An 11,569-nucleotide genomic window follows, 5' to 3' on the forward strand; every position below is an offset into this window, starting at 1 on the left:
TCAGAAGGGGTCTTCTCCTTCTGTTGATTCAGGGACTAGATTCTCTTTCTGTAAACGTGCTTATAGAGTTCCTGTGTGCACAAGTGTCACAGTGGTACACGAACACAGATCTGTACGTATGTCCAGTGAAATTTGTGGGGCAGGCTTACCAAAGGTTATATTTAGTCTGTTGTTGGGAAGTGATTAAAGGAGCCCAGATTACCCAAAATTTTCACCGAAGGACTCATGTGCAAAGAAGAAATATGTACATAAATTAATACTTACCCCACACTGGAGCTTCAACATGAAACCCCAGTGCATGCCAGTCTTCCTGCTATAACCCACGGAACACTTCTTCACCTAACCTGGGATGTCTGCATAACATATCAATAGGATCAAAGGAAGCTGAAGGCTTTCTTTACTTACTTACCTTCCAAATCCTAAGTAATCCAAGCTTGGATTTTGTCAAAGCAATGTAAACAGAATAAACACACAAAAAACAAAGAGCAAACAAAGCTTCCAACAAGAAACACAAAGGGAGAGCACAGATATTCTTTGATCTCAAGTCTAGGGCAGACCTGCTTTGGGTTCAGTTACCCCTTTCAGCATCCCCTCAATATAGGAAGACAGGGGCCAAATCCCAGAAGAGAACCTTCCAGCCCTTTACTCAGCCTTGAGAGTCCACACCAGGGACTCAGGAACGTTTTATTCAGCCCAGCAATCCCACTCCCCAGCTTTGGTCAGTAAAATAACAGTAAACACGATAGATCACTAGCGGTACACGGGCCTCTCACTACCATGGCCTCTCCCGTTGCGGAGCACAGGCTCCGGACGCGCAGGCTCAGCGGCCATGGCTCACGGGCCCAGCCGCTCCGCGGCATGTGGGATCTTCCCGGACCGGGGCACGAACCCGTGTCCCCTGCATCGGCAGGCGGACTCTCAACCACTGCGCCACCAGGGAAGCCCACTAGCCATCTTTTTACGCGCTGCAGGCAGTGCTGTGAGGAGTTTGGGCTGCAGAGGGCTCTTGTCTCCTATGTGTCTGTAACCCCCAGTGGTCAGAAAAACCCTGTCACAGGGGCAAGAGAGTGTGGCGGAGTATTTTCAAAGGAAATTAGCATGAGACTGTAGAATAAATGGATTTTAGTCTAAAAAGTCAGGTGAGAAAGAAAAAATGGCAGCAAATGAGCAGTGTTTTTACAGGAGCTAAAGAGTTTTTGGAAAGGAGCTGCATGTGGAAATCACCGTTCCCTGCACAGTCGTGGGGAGCACGTTGTTCGTTTCCTGACACTTGCTTCCTGGATGAGTGATGAAGGGCGGGTTAAAGATGCTAAAACACGAGGCTGACAAGAGTCCTTGAGGAACTGAACCTATTGAAGGAAACAGTGTAGAACTTTGCCACGTTCCTTTGTGACGTAGCATAAATAATTGTTGGGAAATATAAGACTGTTGTTTGAATTCAGAGCCCATTTTATTATTTTATCCTATTCCAGTTGGCTGGCCTTTTATATGGCAAGTTATAATGACTTTTAACAAGGACTTAACAATTATTTATAAAAAGTTTATTCAGTACTAAAGTAATGCTATAGAATTTCTACTTTGTAAGTGGACATAGAGCTAAGATAAGAACATAGGAGCCACCCTCAGTGCTTAGCCAGGGATCCCTGGTCTCCCTCCCGTCCTCACTCCTTTTATCCATTCAGTGCTATTTATTGAGCACCTACTGTGTGCCGGGCTCAGGGAAACTTGCTGGGGAAAGAACAGTGAGTTGTGGTGAACAGGTGTTCGTGGAGAGGGTCGGAAAGTCTTGGGAAAGATGGACCAGCAAAGTTGGGAAGGGACAACCAGCTCTCAGTGAGAGCGGAGCCTGTGTTCAGCGCTCCGGTGTAACGTGGTGGCCTGGACCTGGGTGAGTCTATCTTCTCCCACCCGTGACACTCAGTCTGTCACCCCTGCTCCCTCTCAGCGTCCCCCAAGGATCGTTACTCCTAAGTGCGAAAGAACAAAAAGAAGAACCCCACTGTCTTCATCCTCTGTTCTTCTCCCAGTCACACTGGGGGTCAGATGGGCCTTGTTGAGGTGACCTATTTTTATCGTTTGACCAGGACGATGGGGACTTGGTTGTTTTCTACTCTTCACAGCTGTGGCACTCATGCAGTTTCCTTAAGAACCAGTAGAGTGAAGAAATAAAACGATGCCGTGATTCAGGGAGACATGAGGTGGGTTTACAGCATGCTGGCTGGGAAGCACTGAGCTGCTCTGGTCCCCAGGTGTGGCCAGGGACCCTTCGTCCATCCTCTACCGGTTAGGGCACCGTTAGTGTAAGCACAGGGCAGGATCCACCATCGCTGAGACATCCCTCCAAACCAGGGCTTCAGAACGGAAGTGACTTGGTTGTGAGACGTTAAGCCTCTGTTTTGCCAAGTACCCTCCCTCTAGTGGGTTGAGCATCAGCCCGGAAGATCTGTCCACACCCTGAGCCCTGCTGTCCGTGAGTGTTACCTGGTAGGGCCAGAGATGCGGTTACATTGAAGGTCTGAGAAGAAGGAGGTTGTCCTGGATTAGAGAGGGGCTGCTAAGAATGAGCACGATTTCTCTTTATAATAGAGACAGAGGGAGTGCTGACAGGGCCACACAGAGAGGGAGACGCAGAGAGAGATGGGCCAGCAGCCGGGGAGTGCCAAGGACACCAGAAGACAGGAAGGGCAAGGGACAGATCATCACCTGGGACCTACCTGTCACCCCCAGTGCGGCCCCGCCAGCACCCAGTGAAGGTGATCTTGGACTTTTGACCTCCATCCCTGTGAGAAGGGGAACTCCTGTGGATTGAAACCAGAAAGGTTTTGGTCATTGGTTACAGCAAACCTAGGACAGAAACACATTCCTCAATTTTGAAAGCTAGTTCTGGAAGCATGATCTAACCAAAAGAAAGTCAGGAATACGATTGAGTAAATGGGCTGTAGGTGAGAATGTTTGGGGTGTTGGCTCCAGAGGGTGCCGTGGTTCAATCCAGTTCACACACACACACGTCTCTCTTTTTTCTTTTTTTTAAATAGACCTTTATTGGAGTGTAATTGCTTCACAACACCGTCTTAGTCTGCGTCGCACAACAGAGCGAGTCAGCCGCATGCATACACATTACACGCCATCTCTTGACGCCCAGCTGCTCCCTTGCGAATGGGGGCTCCACAGAGACAGGAAGTGTTTGGGGGCCACAAAATGCGGGCTCTTGCTTTAAGTGGCTCTGTTATCTCCCACGCTCAGAGCCGGGAGAAACAGCAGAAGGAGGGGAGGAGTGGGTGTGTATCAGGCACAGGGATGCTTCTGTTGGCTCAGCAGAGGCCGCGGGTACGAGACAGAGGCTCAGAAGTAGGTGCCCATGAGGGTAGGCTGGTAAACCGAGAAAGGTGACCATGCCCATGGCTGTTAGACTAGAAGCGATAACTAAATGAAGGCGTAAGTTACAAAGGGAGCCGGAGGTGGAGTCAGAAAGCATTTTACAAGAGAAACGACGTCGGAGTTGGGACCTCAGAGATAAGGACGAGTTGCTCAGATAAACCCCACACTCCTTGTTACCTCCTGGGCTACAGGAGAACCGCACCCCATGCTACGCTGGTCTCTGTGTTTCCAAAAGAATTCTGAGCTCCCTGAATTCAGCGACTCTACTGTCTGGAACTTCCAGACTGTAAAATAGTACGTGGACACATTGTAGGGTGTATTCATGACTAAATAAACGCATAAAATTGTTGCCGAAACTCGGCCTCTGTTCGCTGGTGCCGAATAGAAACGCGAAGACAGAGTTTTGGGTGAACTAGAAAATAATAGCTTTAGTGCTTTGCCAGGCAGAGGGGGCCACAGTGGACTAATGCCCTCAAGACTGTGTGACCCGCCCTGGAGGAGGTAGTGATGGGTCTTACAGTGTTCAAGGAGCAGGGCGTGGTCAGCTGGTGGACCCTCTTCACCCTCAGAATTCTGATTGGCTGGTGGTGAGGTCATCGGGAATCAGCATCATCAACCTTCTGGTTCCAGCCGGTCTGGGGTCTACGTGCTTGTGGGCAGTGTGCAGTTAACTTCTCCCACCTGGTGGGAGCTTCAGTATCTGCAAAACGGCTTTCGGAAGGACGTGGCTCAGAATATTATCTACAGCCCTCGAGGAGGAACTGAAGGTCCTTGGGTTTGTTCAGTGGCTGAACTATTATTTTTTTGTCTTGCTCGACTGTTTTTCTTACTTTTTGCATTTTCTCACTTCTCTGATTAAATGTATTCTTTGACTAAAGTTTTTCTACAGACAGAAGGCAGGTGGAGGACATGGGTGGGAGGCTATTCTGGGAAGACCCCGTAGGGTCCTGCTCGGCTACAAAAGAAGCAGTATTTAGAAGGATGCATGGGTACTCTTTCCAGGTTAGAAGATGACAAGTTATTGGTTGCGCCGGGTGCAGGTAGGACGAGGTCTCATTCCATTCCTAGAACGTGGTCAGTAACTGTAACCATACGTAATAACATATTATGAATAAACATAATAGAACGGTTTTAAAAGACCTTCCTGACAACTCTTTAGATGGTAGAAGTTATTGAGAGAGTGTTTCTTGAAGAACATTTCCTTGTCCAGCAGCTGTGACTCTACCCCTGACTACGCCAGCATCAGTCGACATGTGCTGAGAAGATGCTTTCAGGACAGGGATTAAACCCGGTCTGGTAGAGAGAGAAATACTATGGAGTCAAAAACTTAGGATTCTTTTAAATGTCACTAACTCGTTAACTTGAAAATGCTGTAAGCGTTAGTGCCTCGTGGAGGTTTTGAGCCGTTTACCTTTCTCTCAGCCTGTAAACCAGACTCGAGCAAATCATGGGGCTTCTTTCTTTTTTCTTGTTTCTGTAACTTTGCTTTTCCAGCGAAGCAGTAAGGAGGAGGCCAGTACAGGTGACCCCTGTGAAGGCAGCACAGGGAGGAAAAACTCTGTTTTCCGTCCCTGAACTTTGGATGATCTTTAATAATTGTTTTAAACAAAATGTGTCATTTAATCGTTAAGGCTTTTGCCAAAGCTGTCAGGTCTATTTATCCAACAGTTGCTAAGAATATTTCTTACGTTCAGAAAAACAAACAAAAATCAAGAGAATTTTTCATAATCAAGACGTATTTTTTTTTTTAAGTATTTTGGTTTTTATTTATTTATTTATTTATGGCTGTGTTCGTTTCTGTGCGAGGGCTTTCTTTGGTTGTGGCAAGCGGGGGCCACTCTTCATCGCAGTGCACGGGCCTCTCACCGTCACGGCCTCTCTCGTTGCGGAGCACAGGCTCCAGACGCGCAGGCTCAGTAGTTGTGGCTCATGGGCCCAGCTGCCCAGCAGCACGTGGGATCCTCCCAGACCAGGGCTCGAACCCGTGTCCCCTGCATTGGCAGGCAGATTCTCAACCACTGCGCCACCAGGGAAGCCCAAGACGTATTTTTGATATATAAAATACATCTTGAATGATCAGTCTGTTCCCATGTGTTTTGATAAGTGCTGTGTTATTAGTCATTTTCTTTTAGGTGGAATATTTTTCCCTTTTTAAGCTGCATATCTGTCACTGTTATTTTAAAAATGTCAAGATGGTTTTCCAAATATAGAGTCTCCTTGATCTTTAAGAAGCCAACATTTTCATGAACTCAAATCTTAGTTCCTGCTTTGCTGTAGAACTGCTGAAGGTTAAATTAAGGACACAGTTAATGGTTAAAAGCTTGCTTTACTTGTGAACATTAATAATTGGAAAAATGAAGCATTTTCTAATTCTTATTTTAAATACAGGAAGTATAGTGAGCAAATATTCTCATATGCTCATATCTGACATGCAAGCATGCATGTCAACACAAATTAAATAGAGCCAGTTTATATATTAGTTAATTAATCTTCGTACTGATTCCCTGAATCAGAATCACATATGTGGTGTTGTATTATTTATTACACTCTAGATAATTTTCAGGTTTAATTGGCCAGATGTACTCTCCAGATACCACTTACTGGTGGTAGATCTTTTTTTAAGTAAAATTTGAGCTGTGCTGTCATTTTTTACCTATTAAGTGAAACTGATCTAGAAATTTATGAACTGTGGGAGTGTGGTCTTCCATGACATATAAAATTTTGTATGTACATTTATGGCAAGTTTCAAAATCAGTTTCAAAATGAAAAGGAGAACACGTGACATCCACAGTGGCCAAAGACGAGCAGTAGAGACTTGAGAAGATAATGAAGCTCTCTCAACCTCCATCTTCCAAGCTTCAGAATTTAAAGAATAATGCGCATTGCATGAGATTGCTACAATAATAGAATTGTAATATGTGTGTCTGGCATGTGAAAGGCTATCAAAACACGTGAAAATCTAACCTCACGTTTGTGTAAACATTTGACTCGGTTCCTGAAATTTTGCTTTATGGTAACATTTTTATTGGCTTGAAAGCAATCAGTAACTCTCTTATACATACTTATTAATTAGGTATGTTAAGATTTATCGTATGTTAAGATCATGAATTCCCAGTCTATTGGCCTGTGTTTTGCTGAAAATAGACATGAGGACGTTTCTAGCCCATAACAACTACAGTGACTCTCTATCTTACATAACAGAGATCCTTTGCAGTTGAATATACTTTTACCGTAGTTTAAGTGAAGAGGTCTTTACTAATTAAAATACTGTTGGGAATGAAATATATGGAAACATCAGAGACCCAGAAGCCTAGAGTCTGAATTCAACATCATCTACATTTTCTACGTTTCGAAGCTTCATTACTCATTCAATCCATTGGAGCTCAGATTGAGAAATAGATTATGAGGGTGATTGATAGTGATGTCTGTTTTGAAATTTTGAAGTTATTTATTGATGTCTTCAATAATTGTGAGTATGCTCACTGCCTAATAAAACATATTTACTTGTCAGAATATGTTATTCAAACATCACTATAACTTGTCTATGATTCAGATATCTCAAGCAGTCTCGCCCCATGCAACATCATCCTTCAGGCCATGATGAGGTACTTGTGTCGCTCGGTAACGCAAGCCAAGGTCAAAAACCACAACACGTGTCCGGTACTCACTGTCTATGCTGCTGATTTTTGCTGTGTGTCTTCACATAAGTAATTTTATTAAAGATTTATAGACTGTGGAATGATCTAGAGCAAATGATCCATACAGATGAAGCTTCGAATTGTATCCATGAAGAAGTTAAGACCCAGGGAGGCTGCTGACTTGCCAGGATGCATTGATGACACAGTCAAAAGTGCAATTCAGATCAAACTGGAATGAGCTTTTTTCAGCTAACCATTTTGGTAACATTATTTATGCACTTTCTAAAATCAAGGTAAATCTTAAAACGTGGAAATCGTGTTCAGATTATATTGTTAAAATGCACAACGTGGTTAAGGAAACAGAAAACCAGATAGACTGAAACTGAGTCAACAGAAGTGGAAGGAATGCACGTGGGATTTATTAGGAAAGTTAGAGGCTAATGAGCTTCCAAGTGTGACAGAGGCTGGAAAGTGATGCTGGAGACCCACGTGCAGGGTGAGTCAGGACCGGAAGACAGCTCAGGGAGAGGGGATTCAACCCAGCTGCTGTGGAGGAGCCGTGTGCCGGAACACAAGCCGTAGATAAACACTTCTCTGTGAGCCTAACTTTCCAGCCATTAGAGACATAACACGTATATTGGTATGAAACTTAACACCTTGAATGGGGGAATATTTAAGAAAAAAAGATTTTGAGGAAAAAACTTGACTTTGTGTATTATAAATTATCATTTAATGGCTTCAATTCCCTGGGTTCAAATATACAGTTATTTGCTCTTTAAGGAAAAGGATCATGGGGATATAGGATGTCATTATAAGGTGGATAAATAAATGTTTAACTTTAATCTTCAAACTGAAATATATACTTACCAGTTCTCTTAAAAGGCAATATAGGGGTGGGGGAGGGAGAGGTACAAACTATCGGGTGTAAGATGGGCTCAAGGAAGTATGTATAACACGGGGAATAGAGCCAATATTTTGTAATAACTGTAAATGGAAGGTAATCTTTCAAAATTGAATAAACAATAGATTTTTACAAAGGTATTATTTGAAGAGTCTGATTGTAGCAGGGTTGCAGTTGGAAGAGTAATTTTTAAAAATTTCAGGGTTTTGCAGCCAGTTTGAGTTTTTATACATCAATAATGGGGGAAAACTATATTACCCAATCTGATAATAATTCACAATAAGTAATTGCAAATAGCCTTTGATATATCAAAAAATTAGATTTCCTCTCAGAGGTTAAAGATCTTTTGCACTTAGAGTATTCAGAGTAATATACTTAGCGATGCTTTTGCCAAACCTATTTTTTTACTGAGGTATAATTGACTGACAATATTGTGTTGGTTTCAGGGGACCAACATAGTAATTCTGTATTTTTATACATTACAAAGTGGTCACCATGACTAGTCAAGTACCCTGTGTCACCATACAAAGGTGTTACAATCTTATTATTTTTTTTATTGAAGTTATACTTGACTTACAATATTATATTAATTTCAAGTATACAATATTGATTCAATATTTTATAGATTATACTCCATTTAAAGTTATTATAAAATATTGACTATATTCCCTGTGCTGTATATTACTTTTATATTATATATTATTTTACATATTATTTATTTTTATAATTATGTATATTTTTACTTATTTATTTTATACATAGTAGTTTGTACCTCTTAATCCCCAACCCTATCTTGCATCTCCTGCAACTATAATATTATTGACTATATCCCCTCTGCTATACATTTACATCGCCATGACATTTATTTTATACCTGGAAGTTTCTACCTCTTAATCTCCTTCACCTATTTCTTTCCTCCCTCCAACCCCCTCCCTTCTGGCGGCCACCTATTTGTTCTGTGCATCTATGACTCCTTATGTTTGTTCATTTGTTTTCTAGATTCCACATGTAAGTGAGATCATACAGTATTTGTCTTTCTCTCTCTGAGTTATTTCACTTAGCATAATGCCTTCCAGGGTTATCCATGTTGTCGCAAGTAGCAAAACTTCATTCTTTTTTTTTTTTCTTTTGGCTGAATAGTATTCCGTCATATATATGGACCACATCTTCTTTATCCATTCATCTGTTGATGGGCACTTAGGTTGTTTCCATATCTTGGCCATTGTGAATAATGCTACAATCAACATAGGGGTGTGTGTATCTGTTCAAATTAGTGTTTTTGTTTTCTCCAGAAAAATACTCAGAAATGGAATTGCTGGATCCTATGGTAGTTCTATTTTTAGTTTTTTGAGGAAACGCCATTCTGTTTTCCATACTTTCTATACCAGTTTACAATCCCACAACAGTGCACAAGGGCTCCCTTTTCTCCATATCCTCACCAACATTTGTTAATTTGCGTTCTTTTCGATGATGGCCATTCTGACAGGTGTGAGGTGCTATCTCATTGTAGTTTTGATTTGCACTTCCCTGACAATTAGTGATGTTGAGCATCTTTTCATGTGCCTGTTGGCCATTTGTATGTCTCCTTTGGAAAAATTTATATTCAGATCCTCTGCTTGTTTTTTAATCGGGTCACTTCTTCCTTCCTTCCTTCCTTCCTTCCTTCCTTTCTTTCTTTCATTTTTGTGTTGAGTTGTATGAGTTCTTCATATATTTTGGACTTGAACCCCTTATTGGGTATATAGTTTGCAAATATCCTCTCCCATTCAGTAGGTCTTTTTTATATTTTTATTTTTAAATTTTATTTTATTATTATTATTTTTTTGCGGTACACGGGCCTCTCACTGTTGTGGCCTCTCCCGTTGCAGAGCACAGGCTCCAGACGCGCAGGCTCAGTGGCCATGGCTCACGGGCCCAGCCGCTCCACGGCATGTGGGATCTTCCCGGACCGGGGCACGAACCCGTGTCCCCTGCATCGGCAGGCGGACTCTCAACCACTGTGCCACCAGGGAAGCCCCAGTAGGTCTTTTTTAAAAATTTTGTTGACAGTTTCTTTCACTGTGCAAAAGCCTTTTAGTTTGAAGTAGTCCCATTTGTTTATTTTTGCTTTTTGTTTCCTTTGCCTAAGTAGACAATCCAAGAAAATACAGTTAAAAGTGATGTGAAAGAATGTACTACCTATGTTTTCTTCTAGGAGTTTTATGGTTTCAGGTCTTGCATGTAAATTTTTAATTCATTTTGATTTTTGTGTGTGTGTGTATGGTGTGGGAAAGAAGTCCAATTTGATTCTTTTGTGTGTAGCTGTCCAGTTTGCCAGCACCACTTATTGAAGAGGGTGTCTTTTCCACATTCTGTATTCTTGCCTCCTTAGCTGTAGATTAATTGACCATATAAATGTTTATTTCTGGGCTCTCTATTCTGTTCCATTGCTCTAGGTGTCTGTTTTTGTGCCAGTACCACACTGTCTTGATTACTGTAGCTTTGTAGTATGGTCTCAAGTTGGGGAGTATAATGCCTCCCGCGCTGTTCTTTCTCAAGATTGTTGTGGCTATTCAGGGTATTTTGATTATCAGTACAAATTTTATAATTATTTTTTCTACTTCTGTGAAAAATGTCGTTGGTATTTTCATAGGGATTGCATTGATTCTTGATACGTCTGGCTAAAGGTTTATCAATCTTGATTATTTTTTCAAAAAACAGCTCTTACCTTCATCAATCTTTTCTGTTCTCTCTTTGGTCTCTATTTCACTTTTTTTCTGTTCTGATCTCTTTATTTTGTCTATTTCTAAGATAGTCCTCCATCTCCCCCTTTTGCCTAATTCTCTGTGTTTATTTCTATGTATGATGTAGGTTGGTTATGTTTCCTGATCTTGGAGAAGTGTCCTGTGAGGCCCAGCTGCACACTCATGTCTGTCACCAGAACTATGTGCTCTAGGGGTACCCCTGTGTGGGCTGTGTGGGCCCTTCTGTTGAGGGGGAGCCGACTACATTGGGCCGACTGATAAGCAGGGCTGGTCCCCAGCCTGGTTGGCTGCCAGGCCCTGTCTTGTGAGGTGGCTGCTGGCCTGCTGGTGGTGGGGGCTGGTGGTGTCTGAGAGCAGATTGCCAAGTCTAACTTCTTGCCTGTCATTCGCCTGCCCCAGATGCCAGGTATCCATTCTGATAGCCTCAGCTGGCTCCACCTTTTCCCAAGCACTTGACTTTGCCCGTCTTGGTCTGTACACTCACTGCCAGGATTTTCTCTCTCACGTAAACACATTTTGCTCTTCTTTAAATAGGGCCTTGAAAATATAATTAAAAAGCAATCTGAAAAATGTTTACATATTACACATAATGCATAGATATTTAATTAAATCTTAGAAAATTGTGTTTCTAGCTCATAAACTACACTAATTTTCCTAAGAACAAACATATTTTAATAGACAAGATTTTGATTAACACTAATTCTGAGAAACATTCCTGATGCTAAAGCACACAAATTCTCAATCACAGGATAAGTCTGATAAAAGAGACTCTGGAATGAAAAACTCTCTTCCTTGGTGAAGAGACTTGAGTGGAGGTACCACATGTACCTGGACAGGTGGAACCCTCAGGATGCTGAGGGGACCCTGAGGGTGGTCCAGGTGTGCCACCCACACCACCACACACAGCG

Source organism: Aethalodelphis obliquidens, unplaced genomic scaffold (genome assembly GCF_003676395.1).
Source record: "Aethalodelphis obliquidens isolate GAN/ISIS:26980383/991018 unplaced genomic scaffold, ASM367639v1 scaffold103, whole genome shotgun sequence".
In the NCBI taxonomy this organism is placed as follows: domain Eukaryota; kingdom Metazoa; phylum Chordata; class Mammalia; order Artiodactyla; family Delphinidae; genus Aethalodelphis; species Aethalodelphis obliquidens.